Here is a 23,855-nt window from a genome sequence, read left to right as displayed (position 1 = left end):
GATATGTCGTTTATTGACATAAAAACACATAAAGACAATAATAATACTATAATATAGATTTTTTTTTTAAATCATGACTCAAATTAATGCCACTGTTCTAAATTGAAAAAAAAAATATCCTTGGAATTAGTATAATATAAATTGAAGTGTATGCTTTCATACATATTTTCACAATGATGTACACATATTATGTACATATATACCACACATACATTTGATAGTGCTCTCTATTAAAAAAATTTTGGTTAGGTATCACTGGAAAAAAGAAGTATCTACTCTATAATATTATGTACAATTCCTTTGTATACAAAAATAATTTAATTAGTAAAATTTTTATATTTACATTTTGAATAAATAATTTTCTTTATTTTGGAAAATATAAAATATTAAAGTGAAGGTTAATATAATTGAACTCTTATTATTTTTATTAATTTATTTTTCCTTGACCAATTTTATTTGTGCATATATATATGTACATATACTATATTCTTTTTCATTATACTCGTAGAATATGTAAAATGTAAATTTTAAATTGAAAATTCACAAAGAATTTTGATTTCTATATATTGCACATAATAGTATGCAAATAAAATTTTAATATTAAAAATTAAAAAAATTAATTTTAACATTTTGTAACAAATGCAATGTTTAATTAAATTTGATTTTATCTTCAATAAGATTTTGCTAAATTCAGTTCCCTTTTATATGTTCGTGTTAAGAATTTATAAAGGACTCATTCGTTTTTGAAGAATAATTGGTATATTTTTTGAAATTCTTGAAAAACATTGAAATTGAAATTATATGTTTCTATATCTCATGCAATTTCATAAAAAGAAATAACACAAGGTATAGAAATTTAATATCATATCATAAAAATTAGCTAATTTCAGTGGATGAAAATTATGGAATTCCTCAATAATTGAGTTCTTAAATTTGATAATTTCAAAAATAACTCAATTCTATGGTAAAAAATTTATGTTGGCAGCAGAAAGCCGATCGCATTAACATTTAATTTCAAATTCCTCGAATAATAGTAAGACGTTTATTGAATTAAGTTTAAATTTGGAGTTTGGATAAGATAAGTTTAAGTTTGGTTCCTCTTAAAATTTCCAGATTCTCTTTGCTAATATTTGATAATTTTCTCAAAGCGGTAAGTGACTTGTTGTATTGTCAAGTAAAGATTATATAAAATCGGCCAGTAGAACAAGTCCAGTAACTGAGACCTAACATATCTCAGAATTCAATAAAGTTGTACCATCCTCACAATTAATTCAGATAATATAAATTTTTGGGAAAATTGGTTTGACCGAAATTGAAATACCAGAGTTTACAAATTTACATAAAGAAAAACGGACATTATAATATATTAACGATTCCTTAACACAAAAATATACTTTGACCGAAAAATCGACATGGGAAACTTTGTGTCATTACATGAGCTCTTTTAATGAATGCAATGCGGTATATAAATTAGACAACTGTTATTGTTTTGTCATTCAAAATTAGTCATTGCAAACATTTTTCCTATACTCAAATTTAAATTTTTATAATTTTCAGCATTTCATTTTTATGGAAACGATTCTAAGAGTCGAAATTTTCTCATTTTTATATTTTTGGACTGACATATACGAAATAGTATACAGCTATACAACACAAACAGAAGCGAAAATTTTTTTAAATTTGTAAAAACTTTTATCGAAAAATTAAAGGAATTTCAAAACTATGAGAAAATCAAAATGCCAACATCTTTTCTTTTTTTTTCTTGGTTTTCCAATATTTTTCCAAATATTATAACAATAATTTAATATCGGGATAAAAAAGCAAAACAGAAATTGCCGAAATCATCAACATTATTGTGAATAATAACTTCTCATAAAAATTTATGCTATATTTTTACTACTTTCGAAAAAAAAAAAACAAAACTCATAAAATTTCATAAAAATCAAAAAACATAATATGAAAAAAACGAAAAACTGAAGAAATATCAAAAATATCAATATTATGTCCTTAAAGTTTTCAATAAAAAAAATTCTATTGGAAAAATTTCCCTTCAAATTGGATAATCATAAAATTTAATAACATTTTAAAAGGATAAAATATAATATTATAACGTTTTATAAACGAAACGGTTTGTATAATGAGTGTATGATGTAAGTTGAGATTTCCGCTCAGTTAACTTGAAATTTTTTTTTTACTATATCTACGCACAAATATAATACTATATTATGTGTTTTAGTATGTTATATTCTATGTATATAGATACGTGCAATAGTAGGTACAATATACAGTCACTCTTCTACAAAAAGATCTCAAATTCATAAATATTTTTGAATGAATTCTTATGAGATATTCAGTTTTTACATTAAAATTTCAACAAAATATTACTTAAGATAAAAATATATAATGTTAAAGATTATTTTAAGATTTTCCAAAAGTCTAATTTTCTTTGAAAACTGGCAAGAGACCATCTAAATTTTCTTTTTAATTAATATTTCTTCTTTCTTTCAAAGTAAATTCCTAAACCAATTCATCTTTTCGTAAAATGGAAATAATGTTAAATGTCATCGACTTAATTTGATCAAAATGAAATTTTGATGTTAAAATTTAAGAAATCCTATTGTAGCTTTTTTAAATGAAAGAAGAAAGAAGACATTCTAATACTTCGGACGTTGAATTTATATGATCATTGGTATCAAATGCAATTTAGTTTTAATTTCATGCTGCTAAAAAGTAATGAGAAATCAATTACACCTTATTCGATAAAGCGTATGATATTCTTTTATTCAGCCTGCTCTTTCAACAAAGTATGATAAAAAAGCTACGGATATTTCTAACAAATAATAAACAAATCAAATAAGTACAATATTTATAGGATTTGTATTGGAATCTATTTAATATAAAAAATTATTGTAAGGTTTCCATCATATTTTTTATGTAAAAAACTCCAGTATATCTTTTTTATACAAAATTTGAAGTAGTGGCACATACTGCGCCTACATGTATACATATATTTCGTTATATTAAAATACAATTTAATATTATATCAAAAATATAACAATAAATAAATTTGTATAGCATTTTTTCCATTATCCGACACCATAATCAAAGCGAATTTGTGTCAAATTTCTAGATTTTGATTATTTCAATTTACATTAGTGTGCACGGTTTTCTACATATATAATATATATACATATATGTACGTATACATAAAATTATAGATTTTCATAATATTTTTCATATTTTCTAATAAAATTTTTTTATTCTTCATTATAGAAAAAACCAATTTAATATTAGACTTTTTTTTTACAAATACATGTAAAAACTACATATATACTCGTACATATATGTACGTTATATATATAGGATTGTTGTAATGTTATACTGGTTGATTTATTAATAAAAACAAGAGATATGGTTAGTTTATAAATAAATTTAATAATAAGAAGGAAAAAAAAATAAATTTTATATTTTAAACCCAGTAAACATTAGTTATGCATGATTAAGTATAAGGTTTCAAAATAAAATTTAAACTTGAAAGAATCTATATAATAAATTTTATTACTTTTGCAGTTTTAAAGGGAAAAGGATTAATAGAAAAGAGGGAAAATATTATTATTGTAAATAAATATTAAATTTTTTATTCCTTTGATAATAATTTTTATAAATATATTTTTTCTTTGATATATTTTTTCCCGTCTGCATAATATGTACGTATTTTGCTCAAAAGTCAAATATTTTTCTTAAAGTTTGTTTTAGATATGTTGAAAATAAGAGCATTAAACATAAACATTAAAAAGTTTTTTTCCAATAATTTGTTTTCAACTAATTTGATAAGGCTTTAAAATGAATTAAAATATTGAATAAAATTAATGATAATTATATAACATTGATAAAAAACCATGTGTTTTACGGTATAACTAAATATTTCATAATATAACATATATGTAGTTGCACCAAATTGCGCGTGTCGAGTTATCAACGAAAATTATCAAATCTACATCATAAGAAAGCGTAAGTGGTGTATTGTTTTAGCAAAACTGTAATTTTGATTTGACAGTGTATTCTGTCAAGAGTTAGTGTAATCAGAACTAAGTTTGAAAATATTCCAATGTATCAATTTTTGGGGCAGCGCCGTATTTCAAGTTTTTCCAATAAAAGCTTTACATATAATTATTTGTTTCAAGTCACTAATTGCATCATTTTTATGCTTCTTCACGTTTTTTTTTCTCTCACCCTCAATATATGCAATAATTTGGTATATTCTAGTATATTTTATGAAAGTAATTTAGAGTAATTTAAAATGAAAGTTGAGAGATTTAAAAAAAAAAACAAACAAAGTCTTCCTTTGTTTCTCGGAAAACGTGCTACTTTACAAACTATATAGGTGTGATTCGAATATCAAATTTTTTTTTTAACAAAATGGGTACTATGACAAGATGTCAAATCTTTAACTTTTAACATAAATTATCAAGAAAAATTTAATGCTTTACAAAAAATTGCTTTTATCCTAGTTTTTTCTCCTTTAATTTTTTTTCCATTATTCAACCATATAAGTGCTTATTGGGTTATCGTGTATAATAAGATTTAATGCATAGCGTATTTCATGTACTGTTATACTAATGCTTTTTCCTTTTTTTGAAAAAACAGAATACAATTGTTTTAAGTTTGATTTATATTCTATTTGAGCTCTTTTTTTTCTATTTTGACATACGTATTTAGTCTTTTTTTTCAGTAATTCATCTTATATTTTGATAAATATCCCAATGTGCACATATTATGTATAATAAAATTTATGTACTTATTGTATATATATAAATTTAAAAAATTGTATTTTATGTCGGGTGAATTTTCTGTGAACATAGTCGTATGTGCATAAAGTATTAATAATAGAAAAAAAATGTCATTCTTTATAAATAGAATTTTCTCAGTTTATTGATAAAATTAAATTATTTTTACCAAAAAATCGAATACACACATACATAAAAATATTTATATTTGGCACATTATAAATCTATATGTTTGTATAATCCATAAACGTATGTATAAATATTACTTATTGCACATATTTTCTATAATATGAACGTATAAAAAAAAACAAAATTTTAAATATTATAGTAAAAAAAAAATATAAAAAACAAAAATCCTTTTTAACAAACCAACACTATATTACAAAGTTATCAACAATGTACATAAATTCCAAAAATACGAATGTTATACAATATACTAATAAGAAATAGAGTTAGACATAACATTTTCTAAGAAAGAATTATGTATTTTCAAAAAAAAGGAAAACTATAGAAAATGGAAAAATTTGATATTTTCGCTATATGAATAATCGTTCATACCTACACTACATTATATACACATGTAGATAATATGTATACAAAATATGCAGCTAACTTATTCATCTATCATGACACTGAAGTATTATACAATATTTTGTAGTACAAGAAGCACAAAAAAACACAAAAACAGAATCTTAGATGCAATAAAAACCAAAAAGATTGAAAGAAAATTCTTTTTAGAAAATTTAATATTTATAAGTCATCTCGCTCAGCATGGAGTCTCAATCAGATTGAATTATGTACTTACAAGGACACATGAATCTTGGAAAGCAAAATGTGAATAAATCAACACAAAAATTAAATAAACAAAAAAATGTAAAGGAACACAACCGGTTATAGACAAAATGTAATATAAAGTATATGTACATGTGTAAGTCATACAACAACGTCAACACAAAATTGTAGAAGAAAAACAACAACAAATCAAATAAAAAAAAAGAAATGAAAACCAAAAATAACAAATAAAATTGAAGTTTTCCAAATGAAAAGAAAAATTATATTAAAATATTTTTATTTTTTTTTTTGTCACTCCTTGTAATTTTCATTTTTTTGGATCCGTTCATTACAATTTTGTTTTCTTTTCACTTCTTTATATTTTAAATTGTGTTTCTATTTTAGTTTACTATTTCTCTATTTGTGTATAGAGAAATAATAAGAAAAATATCATTGCCAAAATTGTATACTTTGAGTTGTACTGAATAACCGTATTTATGTATGTATATTAATAAAATTTGTACAGTAAAGAAGGAAAAAGAAACTATTAAAAAAAGACACAGAGTTAAGAAATTTTAAAAGAATAATCTGGTACATTGTTAGGATTTTTTAAAAAATTCTTTGTCTTATAACACTAATGAAATTAAACTTTATCATCTTGGAAGTTTTTTTTTGTTTTAATACTTTTGTTTTTTTTTTTACTTAACTTGGCAACAGCATCAGAATGTTATAAATGTTAAATTGAGTTATCGCAAAATTTACTTTGAAGCTAAAGTCCTTTATTTGTTTTTGAGCTTATTTTTAAATACTATATGTGTAAAATTTTATATAGGAATCCTAAATTGGAACTCGTCTGGAGCAAAAGATGAAAATTGATTCAGAACAAAAAACCAGATATAGTAATCTTTATTTGATGACGAATTTAAAAATATTACCTGAAAATTTCGATTAATGCTGAAACAAAAAAAAAAAAAAACTGATTGTGCGTGCTATTTAACACCTGAATTTGCTATTAAAAAATTAAAAAAATAAGTAAAATGCTTATAATTGAAGAGAAAAGAAAAAGGTGCAGATGGGGGAACCGTAGCTCAAAGTTTTATTTTAACGAAATGAATATTTTTGTATAGACGAAGATGTCGAAAAAATTATATTAAAAATTATTTTTTTTTAATTTGTTTTGAAATAATATGAAAAGTGTCTATTCTAACTTGGAAACTTCTTAATTATGTAAACCTTGAAAACTCAGAACAAGTTGCACAATCAAATTTCACTGTCATTGTAGCCCACACAGTTATCGACACGCAGTCGGAACATGCTAAGTAAGATGATTTCATGGGTATAATTATCAGAAAATAATTTTTGGAAAATTATTGAAATTGTTGAAAAGTGCTAATTTTTATGTTTAATAATCTTTATTTCTATAGAATTCATACAAAAGCACTAATTGAACTTCAGTTCCAAAAATGTACTATGAAAACATACGAAAAAAAGATTTTCGAGAAAATATTTAAAAAGACTCGATGTACAAAATGCCCTTCTACACCGCCTAACATAACTTTGACGAGAACTTAATCTTGGAACTTATACCAATTGGTAACCTTATAACATTTTTAATTAAATGGTATATTTTGGAGAAATATTATACTTAAGTAAAATATTAAAAAACCTATAAAATACAATTTATACAAAAATATGAAAAAGCATAACAATTAGGAAAAATACTGAAATACACGGAAAATGTAAAGTGAAAAAAGTAAAAATGAAATAAAAGAACATTTAATGATAAAAATTGAATTGGAAAATATTAACTAGAAACCGAGATTAAAAGTATAAAATAAAAAAATGCTTTATGTGGAAATTCGAAAAAGAAGAACAACATGTTATTCTCCTCTTCTACACGACTTCTAAGTACTTCAACTACACCGCTTCTAAGTACCCAAGTACAAATGAATATACCGTCATACATGAAGAAAATTAGACATTTTGTGAATGTGTGTGTTTTATATCTATATAGGTATACATAATTATGTATATGTGTGAGGAAAAAATAACCGTTTTGATTTTAACTGTTTTCATTTTCATGTTTTTTCTTTCTTACTTTATATTTTTGACTCGCTAACGCGTCATTTTTCTTAAGCATTGTTTGGTGAGAGAATATTTAACTTTATATCGCACAAAATGATGTGTGCTTGTTAGATAATAATCTGAGAAGACTTTTTGTCTCCAGATATAAAAATAAAAATGTTTCTCCTTCTATAGCTTTTAAATTTTTTTCATCTATATTTGGATTATTATTCATTGATATGTGTGTAGGAGTAAAGCAGAAGACAGAAAAAAAAAAAAGAAATTTTTTTTATTCTATGTTCCAAAGTATGTATTTTTGATTTGTTATTCTTGTCTCTATCGTTTTTCGTTTTTTCTTCCTTTTGTTTTAGTAACAATAGCAAATTAATTTAACAAGGACTTTAGCCAAATCATAAATGAGAATTCTTTACAATTAAAATAGAAATCTACAAAAATCTGTAATATTTTTTCTGACATTTTTCTTTCTCTTTTCTTTTCTATATTTTATTTTTATTATTTATTATTGTTTATTCTTCGTTAAATTTCTTATATACTTACATACATAGATGGTAATTTGACTAAATGTATATAATGTAATATAAATTCTTGCAAAATGTTTTCAAATCAGGGACGATTCATTCATAATTACAAGAGTATGTGGTTGTATTATTACCATATTGCAAATACACTGATGTAAACTGTTGGCAATTATATATTACGGCTTCATGGTTAAAGTCTTAAAGCTCATTTTTAACTCTCTTAGTGAATAGCATCATTTAGCACAATTATAATGTGATAAATATAATCATGAATATTTATTTATTATGTACAAATAAATAATTAGCTTAGACATTAACCACTAAATTTCGTTTGAACCTTTACTTTGTATAAACTGTTATTGCAATTATGTGTTATTTCAGTGTTATTTAAGAATCGTCACTGATTTATAATATTCAAATAAATTTCTATAAATATTTTTAAACCAAATTTATTTTAATAAAAAATTTTAAAAGAGTCACGAATATTATTACTAAAATTAACTAATTGCTATTTAAGCGCATGTATTATAGTTTATTATCTAATTTTCAATATTTTTAATATTCCTGTCATAATTTGCAAAAACTTTTGTACAATATCTCATATGAAAAATATACAAATTTTATACCCATTCCAAAATATTCTCCGTTAAATTACAATTCCATATGTATATTTTAATTACAATTTTTTATTTATTATGCTATTATAATATAAAAGCAGATATAATATTTATTTTATTGTTTTGTTTTTAGAAGGACATGATAGCTGTTTTGAATCCAAAAATAAATTAAAAAGATCGAATAATAACATAAAATTGGATTAGGATTATAAAACAAAAATGATTTTTAATATAGTGAAATTGAAATGATGAAAAATATTAAATTAAATATTATATAATATTTTTCAAATTCTATTTAAAGTGAGGTAATAAAAAAAAATCTAATACTCGTATGGGATATTAATGAAATGATATGAAATATTGCACATATTTGTTTTTTTTTTTTTTTTTTTTGAAATATGATTGGAATTATTATAATTTATAAATTGTTTTGTATAATATGTAATTATATATTGTATGTATATATGTGTACTGCAAATTTTCATAATTGATATTTATACTTAGGAAAATATTATAAATTCAAAAAATGCAATTAATTTGAAATTTTATAATTGAAAGCATTTCTGTTTATGCAAAAATATTATTATTTAAATTTGGATTATAAAGTTAATTAAAATGATGGATTAGTAATGTTTTTTTTCTCGTTTTGTAATAATCAATAAAATATAGTTAAAATAATGTTTTTCAATCCAATAATTTAATTTAGTTAATTTTGCAGAAAATTCAATATAATATAATTAGTTTTGATTTTATCATTATAATAAGTTTTTAATTTTTAAAGCTGAAAACATTGAGAAGAATGAAAAATTTATAATTAACTAAATTAAATTATGGCTGGTATTGATCAATAAAAATGGTATAAATTTAAGTCTAGAAATTGTAGTTGATAACTGAGTTTTGATGAAAAAATGAACAGTATTCAAAATTACAACTCAACCGCCCCCTCAAATTATTGAACAGGGTTTTGTAATGTGTTTAACGTTTATGAATCACAATGCTATTCATTTTAATGTTGGAATACAATAAAAATTTATAGTTTGTGTAAACTTAGAAACTAAAAAGAGTGAATACACCAACTGCAACCACAATATTTGAATAGTGGAATTTGAAGATCACTTATAATCCGACTCTCGTTTATGCGATATATTTATCAATTCGAATTTAGGAAAAAATCATACACTTTCCATAATTTTTCCTGAAATTGTTGATGAAAGAGAAGCAGCTAATAAAAAATTAGTACAACATAGTACACCTTTGAGTTTAATGTTTCAGTTCAAATTAATTCAATTCTATCAATTGAAAGTTTAAAAATTTTCTTTCTTAAATTAAATAAAAATTTACGTGACAACTGCTTTCTTTCCCTTTTCAGATTATACTCAATTTACTTTCACTCTAAAACCGTCTTTGATCGATAAAGTCTGAATTTATTAGATTTTTTTTATAAATTTATTATAAAAAAAAATTGTTTAAAGAGAAATGTTTATAATTTCATTATTCAATAAAATTTGTTTTTATTGAGAACCCTTTTAATTATTTCAAAAAATTACTTTTTAAAACGATATTATTTCACACACAAAAAAAATTTAAGTTGAAAATTTACAGCAAAAATTGAAAATAGAGAAATTTCACTTAGTTGTAATCCTTCTACTAATAGAATTTTATAAAAAATATAAAAAATAAATTGTGAATTAATAAAAGGAACTAAAGCTGTATCGAAAACCCTTTGGTATCCTTTTAAGGTGAAAAAAAAAACATATTAAATTATAGTTTCCTTTCCTTCTCAATCGAAAAAGATAAAAGCAAAATAATTCTTTAAATTTGGTTTTTTTATTTTTTGCACATTCAACCACAGTTTTACCTTATCAAACGATTTTCTTTTTTTTTAGTAATTTTGAATTTTTGAAAGTGCGATATAAAAGTGTATGGAGTATGAAAACTACATACTAACTGGCAAGAATAATTTCGAACTCTGAATATACAAAAAGTTTATGTAAACAAAAAAAAATTTTCGTTTATTTTAAATGTGATTCAAAAACTTTATTGGGGGTATATAGTAGGTCTTGATTCTAAAAATTTTAAAATTTTCTGTTTATTTTCCTTATTAAATTTGCACTTTATCTTAATTAATAAAAATAATTTAGCGGATGGAAAGATCAGTAATTTTTCATAATTAAGAACTACGAGTATGGTAAATTGACACATAAATTGTCATTCAAAAGATGAAAAGAATGTTATTTGATCTTGAATATTTGATGATCCTATAATGACCCCATATTATTCAAATAATAAGCGTGTGAAATTTTAGTCAAATCCTTTGTAGTATTCTTTTCTTTCAAGAAAAAATTAGATAATCATGAAAATAAAATTATTTAAATTTTCATATTTTATTTTAGAATGACTATTGAATGTAACATTGATTCGATATTTAAAATTAATTATATCAGGTGGTTCATGACTTTTGAATCGATTTATTAAAATGTTATAACGATCAACAATAATTTTGACCAGAAGATAGTAATTTTCTATTTTATTCAATTTTATATTTCAATTGCTGGGAAAGCAAAATTTGCATTAAAATCTTCTAATCATCAAATTTAATATATGAACCATTCAAGATGTGAGATCATAAATTACGTTGTTATTATTGGTATAGCAGATTACACCATTATAATATTATTCTTGATATCCTTGTAACACATGTTAGTGCAAGCAATTTATAACTTTACATCATGCCAGATATTTTTGAAAACTTGGACAATATTATTGAAATTTAAATAGAAGATTCATTATGTTTCATTAATATGTTGTTGCAGAAAATAAAATCATAAGTTGAGACTTTTTAAAAGAAGAGCAATATTATTAAGTTTAACATTTGATTAAAATCGTGGTTCTTTAGTACAAATTGGCATGTTGAGTTTCAAATTCAATTATTTCTGAGAAATTAGTTTTAGTCAATTTTGAAAGTGATACTCGAAAGCAATATTATTAAATTTGTATTTTGGAAATTTTTAAAATTTAATAAACAAATTAGTTTTGCATATATCTACTCTATTTTACATTATGGTAACACTGAAATCTGGTAATAAATCTAAAAAACCACTATGTAAGATGTATTTTTATAAAGTGAACTTGAATACATTATACACATATATATGTAGATAAAATATATTCAAGTTCACTTTATAAAAAGTAATAAATTTAAGAGCCATTCCAGAGATAATTTTTTTAACAAACAGTTCACCTCTATAGAACTGAGACAATATATTAAAGTTTTGCTTTTTTTTCACATAACATTCCTTTAGTTTTAATAATAAAGAAATAAAAGCGAGAATTTAGTATAAGGACGTGAATGTTTATAATATAGGTGAATTTCATACTTACTCGTTCATACATCTAAACATTATATTAAATAACATCCTTTTATTTGTTTTTACCACCTTCTTTATGTTCTTCATTTTTTTACACTTCAAATTATATACACAAGTATCTATAATATTCAACTTTATATAAAATAGAGTAATGGTATTGAAGATTTTAAATTTAGATTTAAATTTTTATTTTATACAAACTTAGAGTAATATTATTGTATAATAGAGAATAATTACAAAATATATTTTTCAGTAGCATGTAGAATTTATATATTTAGATATGTTTTAAGTGCCTCTTAAAGGGTAAATTTTTTTTTTATTTAATTAGTATTCTATATAACTGTATTAATTTCAATTTCAATATCTTTTCACCATAGCAATTAAATACATATAAGAGGAAACAATAATATTTATTGGGATTTTATTTTTTTTATCGACCATATTGCATACAATAAGGGAGGAATGTGATGGCACCAAATTTTGTGTGTCGAGTTTTCGGTGGGAATGTATTTCTAGAAACTTTAATCTAAAATAAAAATTGTTATCGATTTAAGTTGAACGTAAATTATGCAGTTCACATTATAACCTGAAAATTGTGTTTCTATGTAAAATGAAGTAAAGAAATGGGAAGTTTTTTAGATAAAAAACTAGTAAGAAATGTTCTTTATCCATGAGCGAAGTTATTCATTAAAATAAAATCAAATTCGCGCTATTTGAATTGATCAGTTGTCACTGATAATTGATAATTTCAACTTAATTTTAACTTTTTTTCTTAGATTCTAACAATTCTTCAATAATTTGGCGGTGTTCTTTGTACATTCGTATGTAGCTATTTATATTTTTTTTACATGAAAGTTTTAACATTTTGGAAAATTTGTAATTTAAAGTATTCATTTTCAACCAATTCTTGTTTTTGAATATATCCTTACGTGTAGGTGATTAGCAATATCGAATTAAAACTAAATTGACTTTTTCCTGTTAATAAATCATTTTTTCTCATATAATTTAAATTGTAATCTCTTCAGATAACCACACTCTAGAATTAAATTATGTATATATATCTAAGAATTTCCCTAATGTCTATGTTTCATTGGAAACAATATAAATTTATTATGTGTCAATGTCACTAATTTTTACACTCTTTTACAATTAATTTTTCGGTTAAATTATATTGAATAATTAAGATTGCCCAATTTTTTTAGAATTAAATGAAATTTTTCATTTATAGGTTTAACATGATTTACTATTTTTTCACTTTTTTTTTAACAATTATAACAATCTCTACTTGGAATCTCTCATGATATTTTTTATGAATTCCCTGAACATACCACAAGAAACTGTGGTTGTAAATGTAAAATAATCAAAGTCTTTGTTATATTCTGTACAGAGCCTTTATGTAATTATAATTTTATGGATGTATGTATCTACATAATACTTGTACATAAATTTTTTTAGTAATTAAGAGGGTTAATTTTGGTGTTAGAATTTTTAAAAACATACACGCTACGTAAAATGAGTAAAAATATATTTTTTTATCATTTTACAGCACCTAAAGCAAATTTTTTTTGTATGTATATTTTCTTTCTAAACTTATTTCTGCCTTATTTGAAAAATTTACTTAAAAAAGATCCTTTTTTAAATAACAAAGTTAATTTACACAATTTACTTCTTTTTATACAATAAAAAATATTTACATTCCAGTTATCCAAAATAGCTGTCAAAAACACTACAAGACTGAGAATGGGAAAAAAAACAATATTTACCTATACTAATATAAATATGACTATGTACAAGTGAAATGTGTGTATGTATGTATTAAAAATGATATGTCATAATCTTCAATTGACTTTTACCGCAAAACAAAAAAAAAAAATAACTTACAAACGAAAAAAAGGATAAAGAGAAACAAAAAACCAAAGAAGCACGAGAACCATCACAATTCCGGGATTAGAATAACTTAAAATTATTGTCTATTAAAAATGTCTAAAGGCGTCGGAGTCCTCTATTGTTTTTCCCCTCATAATTTTCATTTTTTTTTTGTTCTTTCTTCTATATTTCAAAAAATAAAAAAAATGAAAAATTCTTTGTTCTCTATTTTTATCTCTTTCATTCTCATTTTTTTTATTGTGTTCTTATTTTTTCTGCGGCAATTTATCTTTATCATTCATATCATGGAGTGTGGTGGAGAAATCCTATAACGTACAAAGTATCACAAGAACAAAAAAAAAAGGCAAACGTGAATGAAACCACGCTTTCAAGTGATCATATTTTGTTATTGCTCTGTCGGAACTTTTTTTTTTTATTTTTCATATGCCTTTTGTGTTTTACAAGTCTTTAATATTCTCAACATAATTTTTTGGTTGCTGGGAGAAAAATCTTCAATCTTAATTTCTTTTTTGTTTTGTGTTTCGTTTTTATTTATTTTTGGTTTTTTTGCTTTTATAATGTTTTGTATAACAATATTTTAGTAAACATTAATGTACAGAGTGAATAATATAACTGATGGCCAAATCACAGATTAATTAACTTATTTTATAATCTGAAACTACTTGAGAATTTATTCAAAAAAAAAAAATTAGAGGATTTTATTTTGAGTAAATGAAAATATTTTTTACTATTTTTATATATTTTATGTACGTATTAGCTACAACTACGATCATTGCAGAGCTCCTTTCAAAATATTTCAAAATATTTATGAATTAATGTATGCATATGTGTATGTATATATCTCCGATTTAATGCAAAAATGAGAGCTGGAATAATATTGATAATAATCTCATAAACCGATTTTTTAAACTAGAATTTTCATCTCTTTCTCCTTTCAAATATTGCAATAAAAATATTCTAACTTTAAAAATTTAAGCAACTATTATTATAAACGTTTTAATAATTACGTTAGGCATATGACTTATGCTGGGTTAGATTTGTTTCAGCAGCAAAAAAATATGACTTGGTTTAAGGTTTTTTGTTTGTTAGCGCTCACTTTAAGATTTATGTGATGTAAACACTGAAAAGTATGTAAATTAAATTTGAAGGAAATTTGGTTGAACAATTTCGTATATTCTATAAGAATTTTCGAGAAATATTGAAAGTTTACAAGAAAGCGTATTGTTTTATCATTAACGAATATTAATCGAATTACAAATTAATAACTATTTTTACTGCTATATGTATATTTTGGTATTCTATACCTTTACACCATACATGCTTTATGGAACACTTGTTCTTTACAGATTTTTAAAGGATATTAATTTATTAAGTGCAGGAAAAAGTAATTGTGAAAAATGTTAGCATTTTACTATACAATATAATAAATTTGAACTTATTTGGAAATGCATTTAGTACAGAACAGTTCTTGCAGTATATGGAAATGGTTACATATTGTAGGTGCTAATAGTAACAATATAATAAACTCGAATTCAACATTAAATCATCTATTTAAAGCTAAGATATTACGTCTGTTGTGTTTCAACAATACTACATTTTTAAATATTGAAATTCTTAAAATAATTTGCAAAACAATAACCTTAAGCAAGTGAGAATTGAGTAAATATTGGCAAATCCGTCCTACAGAAAAAGGTTTGAAAATTTCGACTTTTGTTTTTTTTTTCCTGCCCTTGTTACTATGACATAATTCTTGTTTAACATCATGAAAAAATGTATATATATTTACATGGAATATAAAAAATTTTTATAGTGATAGAATCTCCTTGAAATAGTCGTAAAATAATGTCAAGCAAGTTTTAAAAAAATATTGTTTTTTGCAATGAATTTAAATTCTTCTTTTTTTTTCTTTTCCTCTTTATTTTTTCAATGTCAATTTGAAAAAATAAAAGAAAAATAAAATATAAAATTATAAATCCGCTTCAACTTTAAAAATTTTATAAAAAAAAGTTGAGATAGAAGCAAAAATAAATCTTTAAATCGTCAAGTAGAAAGGTTTTTGGTTTTGTATCCTCGCTGTGTATTTTTGACAAATTTAATCTGTTAGTTAAATTAGTGTTAATGATTTTATATGGTCATAGTAATGAAAATGGTTTTCTTGTGTAGTATAGTTTTATGTGTATAATGGGTACTTAAATCTTTAGAATTTGAAAAAAAATACTCGATTTTAGATATTTCATCGTACTGAATATATTTATTTTTCTAACCATTTACAAAGCAATTGCAAATAAAATAAGTGCATATTACTTGTACTTGAAGGTATTCAAAAGGTATAAATGGCTGTAGAGAAATTTTCTTTAATTGCAATAACCCTCATTAATATTTCAGTGTTGGGACTCAGCCTTTGATCTTTTCAAATTTAGAGTTTGAATTGTATAAAAATCAAAATTTCAAATGCCAAATTATAATAATTTTATTACAGTAACTGTGTATAAATGAAATTATGTGGTATTCATTGCTCTATATTTACCGGTTAAAATTGAGAACCGTATAAATTAGTTCATTATGTAGTATAGATACAGCTTAGTTAGACGCCATAACGAACATTCTTTTTAGACGCATTTGTTTTACAACTTATTTTATTAAAATATTTTTTTCCTCCAATTCTCCTTCATCGATATTTTCGAAATTTTCAAATTAAGTTTACAAATTTTTTAAATTATAATGCAGATTACAATTTTAGAACTAATTAAAGTCACCTAAAACAGATACTTACTTTGAGAATCAGCATAATTAAATAAAACAAATTTTTAAATGGAATTATTTAAAATAAAAAATCTCATAATTAATAAAAATGTAATTTGAGTTTCTTATGTAAATAGTGAAATACTACGAGTATTAGAATCTTATTAAAATTAAAATAATTTTAATTACAAAAATATTGATGATAAAGACAGAATCATATAATACGATATACAGAGTTTATATATATATAGAAACTTTTATGAGAAAACAAATATTTAAAATTAAAATTTAAATTCATGTAAGATTTTTTATACAGAAAATCAATTGACATAATTTATATTCTGTTTTACATCCACATTATAATTGTATATTGATGTGGCACATGTCTGTATTATGAGAAACGTAATAAAAATAAAATTCTTTTTAAACAAATGGTTTGCAAAATAGCACATTTCCTTTCAACAAATTAAAATACCTAAAAATAAAACTGATCTGTTATTAAAATTATTCTCATTAAATTATTATAAAAATTGCATACTTTTGGGATCAGGATTTTTTGCAAAAAATACATATCAATCGAATTCGCTTACTAATCAGAACAATTAAAATAAATAATATAAAATTTTTTGATGGTAAGACATTTTGTTGGCTTTTTGTTTTAATGGAAATTTGAAAGAGCTAAGGAGTTTCGGAAAAATTAGTGATATTGAAAACTAATATTTTACCAATTTCGAAGGAAAGTACAAAACTTACCGTCTAAAAAAAACAATGCCAAAAATTGAAAAAACAAAAATTGTTTGAAGATGACGGTTCATTTTATCGGTTGCTTTGCCATTGCAAAGTTGCATAAATGCTGTTTCGCAGTAAGAAAAATATTTCGTTACTTTCTAATGTTTAAGAAATTCAAAAAAGTTTTATGATTTCGACAAAGTAAATTCTAAAAATTAGTGTGTTTTTTGAATTTGGAAAACTATAACTCTAAATTAAAAATTTTCTTCTAGCAAAATAAGCTTCTTGGCCCTGTTTATTTGTATAAAAAAAATTTTACAAACTGGATCATGAGAGTACGGATGAACGAATAGGTAGAGCGAAACTAATAAGGGCAAACAAATTTAAATTTGTATTGTTGTTTATTTATAATATAATAAGTAGGTTAGGTTAGGACGACGAGGCTGCCGTAAGGTACATATATTCCAGTATGGTCCGTTGTGACACCGCCGAATATCATTACAATAATGTAAGTAATTTAAAATATAATTTATTTATAATATTATTACAAATAAAATGACAATGATTTTTGGTTCAATAAAATGACTCTTCTTAGAAAAAAAAAAAACTCGCTCAATTCAGAAAGGAACGCCTAATTTTTATTATTTCGTACTTTTTCTCAATATTGTTGGAAATGTGCTAAAAATTATTTTTCAAAAAACAAAAAAAATATTTTTATCTTTACTCATCAAATACAAATAAGAAAAGAGTCCTTGAAAATATGTGTTTAATTATTTCTAATACTTTTAATTTCTAACATTTTTGATTCTCTTAATTAGAATATTAATTTTGAAATAATTTATTCATTATAGCTTTATAAAAGAAAAATAAAAATTTTTAGCAATTGCTTTATTTTTTTTTTGTCTCTCTTTTTCTAAAATATCTACTTAAATTGATTCATTTTGTTTTTGCTTCTGTCATCATTAAATAAAAACAAAAGGAAGTTATTTCTTGTTATATTGAAATTATTTTAAGAAATAAAGCAATAACAACATCTTAAAAGTCTTTAATTACAGATATTATTAGCAATTATTTAATAATATAACAAAATGAATAACTAAGACAAAAATTGTATTATACACTATTATATGTTATACATGATTTAGTTTAGATAGTACGCACTATGCTATATAATGATATTGTGTATATTGTGTATATTTTGTTTTAGCACGAAAAATTTTATAGATAATAATTAATGAATATAAATAAATCATAGTATAAGTATCGCCTCCTTCATGATAATTTCTAATATTTATTTTTATATACCAAAATTTAATAATGTTAATTATGTACATATGTATGTATGTATATATGAAACATAATATAAAAAACTTATATTTGGTTTGAATTTAGTTCAATTAACCTAAGAAGAATTTTCAAGTAGAACCTGTTTTATTTGTGACAAAGCAAACCGCTTAAAGTGATAAATGCACTTAGCAAAGAATAATTCATCCACCCAGAAAACAAATTCAACTTTCTGAGAGAAAAAACGAAATTTCCAGGAAATAGCTTGCCTTGTATGCTTTTTTCATATTCTAATTTTTGACACCTTACTCTTGACTTGTAACAGATGTCAGGAACTGGAAACAATCTTTAATGTTTACCATTGTACTTTTTAGCAGTTTGTATCTATCCTCAGAAATGTTTTCTTTAGGGCAAAAAATCAATTTATTAATCATGTAAGAATAACTTGCTTATATCGATCATTCAAGATAGATCCCAATACATTTTGGAAAATAATCATAAATGAAAAATACTGTGTCACTATTGAACCCATCAAATTGGCGACCTAATTAATGCGAAAACTTTATCAAAATTTGCATGAATTTTTGTTTTTTTTTAAATAAAAATAACGTACATATTTAGTATTTTTTTGTATTTTTCTTTAAATTGATAAACAAAATCACCCTATGAACATACCAATATGAAAAAAATCTATGTATACAAAAATATTTCTTACACTTTACAATAACGTACATATATTCATGAGAGATGAGTAAAACCATCACGCACTAAATCAAAAATAACCAATTAGGATGTTAAGAAATCATTTTTATATTAATTATTATTATTAATGAATATTATTAATAATTTGTACACGTTTAAATAATTTTCTACAGAGAGTTGCCATGTTTAATAACAAAATCAAAATATGAAGATGTACACACTATATATATAGTCTATAATATATATATATATATATATATATATATAGATTTTTGTTTAAGATTCATGGTTATATTGTAAAAATAAGAAATAATAAAATAAATTTTGAATATATGATTAGAAATTTCTGAATTTCTTTTTAACTATTAATGGGATATTATGAAGCGTATAACTTTAATTATATACAAGATTTTAGTGTAAAAAAGTTATCTTTTAACAATAAAATATTAGAATATACATATATGTATATGTAATAAGTAAAAACAATGAACTTTCTATACTCTATAGTCTATATTGCCTATACTCGTATATATATATAGGATAACAAAAATCGTACTGATACATATATCATATGAAAATAATGATATATATATAATATATATATAAATGTATATTTAAATGTATGTAACTACGTGATTTATGATTTAAAAATTCCAAAGTAAATAATATTTTCTAAGCTATTTGTATATTATACAACTATAATATTATGATATTGAAATCTAGTAGAAATAATATGAGAAAAATTATTATGCATGACCAAACTTAAAGTTTTCTTCTATATATTTTTGTTTTTATTATTCACGCAAGAGAAATGGATAGAATTTTACCTGTCTATAAATCGCTTTTCTCAAAAAATTTTCAAAATAAATAAAGATAAGTTAAGTCAAAGTCGAAGGTATTGTAAAGTGCTCATGTTGTTGAATACGGAAAATAATATACTTAAAAGAAAATGTACTAAATTTGTTATTCAATTGAAGTACATTTAAGTACATTTTTCGTATGTAGAATACTCAAATCCTTTCGATCCAAAAAAGGTTATTTGACAACTAGAAATTATTTTGATTTAACGAGGTTATTTTAATAATTAAGCGGTTAATTAATTATTAAGAAAATTCATTTAAGCAATTTCAAGCCTGCATGAATAAAAACTTAAACTAAATTTAAGAGTAAGTAATTTTTTTTATTATTTGCAATAAAATTTGTTGCTTTTACTAAAATTTGATATTGTAACTAAGTTATATACAATGTTAAACATGTAACTGTTATAATTCAATAGAATATATAAAACTGTTTTATAAATAACATATTGCTATGCTATACTACAATTTATAGAACACTATAAAAAAAATCTAAGAACAACAATATAGACAAAATGATAATAAATAGCAAATTTTTGAAAAATAAAACCATTTGATTTGCGTTATTATAGTTAAGTTACAATAATCGAAAGCAGAAAAAAGTTATAGCATAAATTTCTGAAATAATTAATATGGCAAGAAGTCATTATGATTTTACTAAATCTTATAATATCTACTATCAATTTGTTTCATCAACAAAATGCTTCTTAAATTCTGTCAGTGTACCATGGTTAAAGAAATCAATATTAAATGATTATGTGGGATTTTTTTTTATTAAAAAAAAAAATTATTGCTAGTCGTCAAAATAAATTGAGTTGTTTAAGAACTTTATACTTAAGATTATCTAAAGTAATAATTAAATAAAATAATATTTTTATAAGAAAAATAATCTTTATCACTTATTTAAATAGAAGTTTAAATGTGTATATTATGAAAATTTTTTTGAAAACTCTGTGAAACAATAAACCAGGGAGAGGAGATGTAAAATATTAATAGATATCCATAATTGATTGAAATTTGGAGCTAATCCTAGTTGTCGTGTGAAAAGGTAAAAAATTTTACACAGGCAAGAAATTGGTTTGAGGTAAGGGTTCGTAGTTAATGATATTTTTTCTTCTTTGTTAATGATATTCAAACTTTATAAATTTTTTGGGGTTGTCTTCTATTTTGTATGCTAATTTAAAGTTTGTTACAAAATAAATTTACTCTGAAAGTTGCAATAATTTTAGTATGGAAAAAAAAACTTGTTACAATAATTGTAAAACAAATATACCGCTAAATTTTATTATGAAAGAATAACCAAGATTTGGCATGCCGAATTTTCGTGGAAATTCGTTTCTCAATGAAAGAGAAGTCTAAATTAATAGTTTTTAATTAATTATAAAGATGTCGATCTTTCTTTAATTATGTTTGGCTTGTATTTTAATTTCGTCTAAACAGACCTTAATGAAAATTGTCTGCTTATTTTTAATTTGACTGAACCTTTTTTATATATGCCGACTTTATAGTTTTTGAGAAAATATTTTTGAGAACAGACTGTCTTAAAATATTATGTATAACCTGAAAGGTAAGAATCTTTTGTAAGAAATTTCATATTTTTGAAGGGACGCTTATATTGAAAGATTCTTTGTTTGCTTAAAATTTTAAATAAGTGCATACATAAAAGGACATTTAGTCAATCTTGTGTATCACTTCGGTTCAACTAATAAAACAAATTAATGTGGATTTCATACATGTACAGTGCAGCTCATATTTGATTTTTTTAACAACCTGATTATGTTTTGTTTAACATTTTTTTTATAAAAATTTAATTTTTTATTAATCAAAAATAAGTTTTAAAATATTTTTATAAATTACATTATACAATAAAAATTTTACATACCTTGAAAAACCGAAATTAAATTATTTCTCTGAGGTTCCAAAATTAAATTCTTTTATAAAATATATTTATATTTTTGTGTAACAAACTAGTATTGCGCATTTACTCTACATTCTATGTTTATGAAAATGCATATTTAATAAAAACTTTGAGTTTTTCACTTAAATAAAATATTTAACAATTTAAAAATAAAAATTTTTTCTTTGAGCACAATCCAAGATATTTTTGGATTTCTTAAAAATAGTTTATTAACGAAAGTGGTCCAAATTTATAGTGATAACGATAATAATTCTGAAAAGAAAAAATATGTATAAAAATATTATTGAATATTATAGAAAAATGTTGAAAATATAATTTTTCTTTGTATTTTTAAATAAAGGAAAAATTTAAAAATTGAAAACAGAACGATTTTTGAAAATGAAAATATCATTATTGTTGTTGCTAACACGTCGAAGTAAATGCCTTCTTGATGAAAATAAACAATGACTTTAACGAAAGCTTTACAGGGAAATGCAATTTTTCATATTATTTTTATGTATATAGAATTTAAAGAAATTACAGAGCTACTAACACAGAGAGGTTTTATGAGCCCAATTTGCAATATTAGGAATCATTTACAATTTTATGTACAAAATAATTTAATTAGAGTTTTGGTATTTACAATATTTAAAATATTTATATAAAATTATAAATTTTGTGCGATTTTGATAAATTTGAAAACTTTTGCATCTGTTTTAAAATCATCCTTTCTCAAAATATTAATATTTTCTATGCCACAGGAAATTTTAATTGGACCATAACGTGTACATGTATTAAAAATATGTTGAATTGTTAACAAAAAATTTTGATATTATTAGCAAATGGGAGGATTTCCTGGAGGTGATTTAAAAATAAAAATGTGTCTGATACTTGAATTTTTTCTTAATACTTGAGCAAACTAATTTTTTCTCAAGATTGTATGGCAAATTTAACAGTTTTCAATTTATTATTATTTATGTTAGTCCTGGCAATAGTGTCGTAGTACCCAAAAAATGGTTGCGTTACTTGATTTTTTTTCGTAAAATACCTCTAGTTTTTAAAGCTGTATAGGGTTAGTTTGGTATTGATTTTTTAAAAATTGTAAGACTCGTTAAGCGAGTCACTGCAAATTTCATATTACTTAAATATTAGAAAATAAACTTCAGTTGAAAATTTAAAATAAAAAACAATATTATCTATATGACAGTTTACAAAAATTTAATTCAAAATTTGACACTCTGTCATTTTCTTCTCTTACTAAAACTTAAAAGAACGGGTCTGCCTAAGTGCACAAGTTTTTATTCATTCCCAAAATTTAAACCCAAATAAAAATTCATTAAACAAAATGACTTATGATAAAAGTTCTTAAAATGGCTTCTAATCTTTCATTTAAAATTCAATAATTCAATTCTTTTTTTAAATGAACAAAGGACAGCAAAATTTGTTTTAATTTTTCCTAATTATGTAAGCTATACAGAAAATGCGAAAAAATAAAAAAAGAATGATAAAAATTTATTTTATTTATTTCTTTCCTTTTATTAGAAAAAATAAAGGAAAAGGTAAAAAGTTAGTAACGCCTTTTACATGTCAATGAATTTAATATATTCACCT

The 23,855-nt window shown here is 22.8% G+C and overlaps 1 protein-coding gene across 1 annotated transcript in view; it reads right to left on the bottom strand.

Annotated features, from left to right (window-relative positions):
• Positions 1-22,516, bottom strand: part of LOC129606980 (uncharacterized) — a 124,104-nt gene extending 101,588 nt beyond the window's left edge. The window contains exon 1 of the mRNA XM_055517646.1: positions 22,230-22,516. The gene's annotated coding sequence lies outside the window, so the exon portion shown is untranslated. The remainder of the gene's footprint in view (positions 1-22,229) is intronic.
• Between the last annotated feature and the right edge of the window lie 1,339 nt (positions 22,517-23,855).

This window comes from Condylostylus longicornis, unplaced genomic scaffold (genome assembly GCF_029603195.1).
Source record: "Condylostylus longicornis isolate FDR11 unplaced genomic scaffold, ASM2960319v2 ptg000023l, whole genome shotgun sequence".
In the NCBI taxonomy this organism is placed as follows: Eukaryota; Metazoa; Arthropoda; class Insecta; order Diptera; family Dolichopodidae; genus Condylostylus; species Condylostylus longicornis.
Note: the sequence above shows the minus strand (reverse complement) of the source record. Positions and strands in the feature narration are given on the sequence as shown.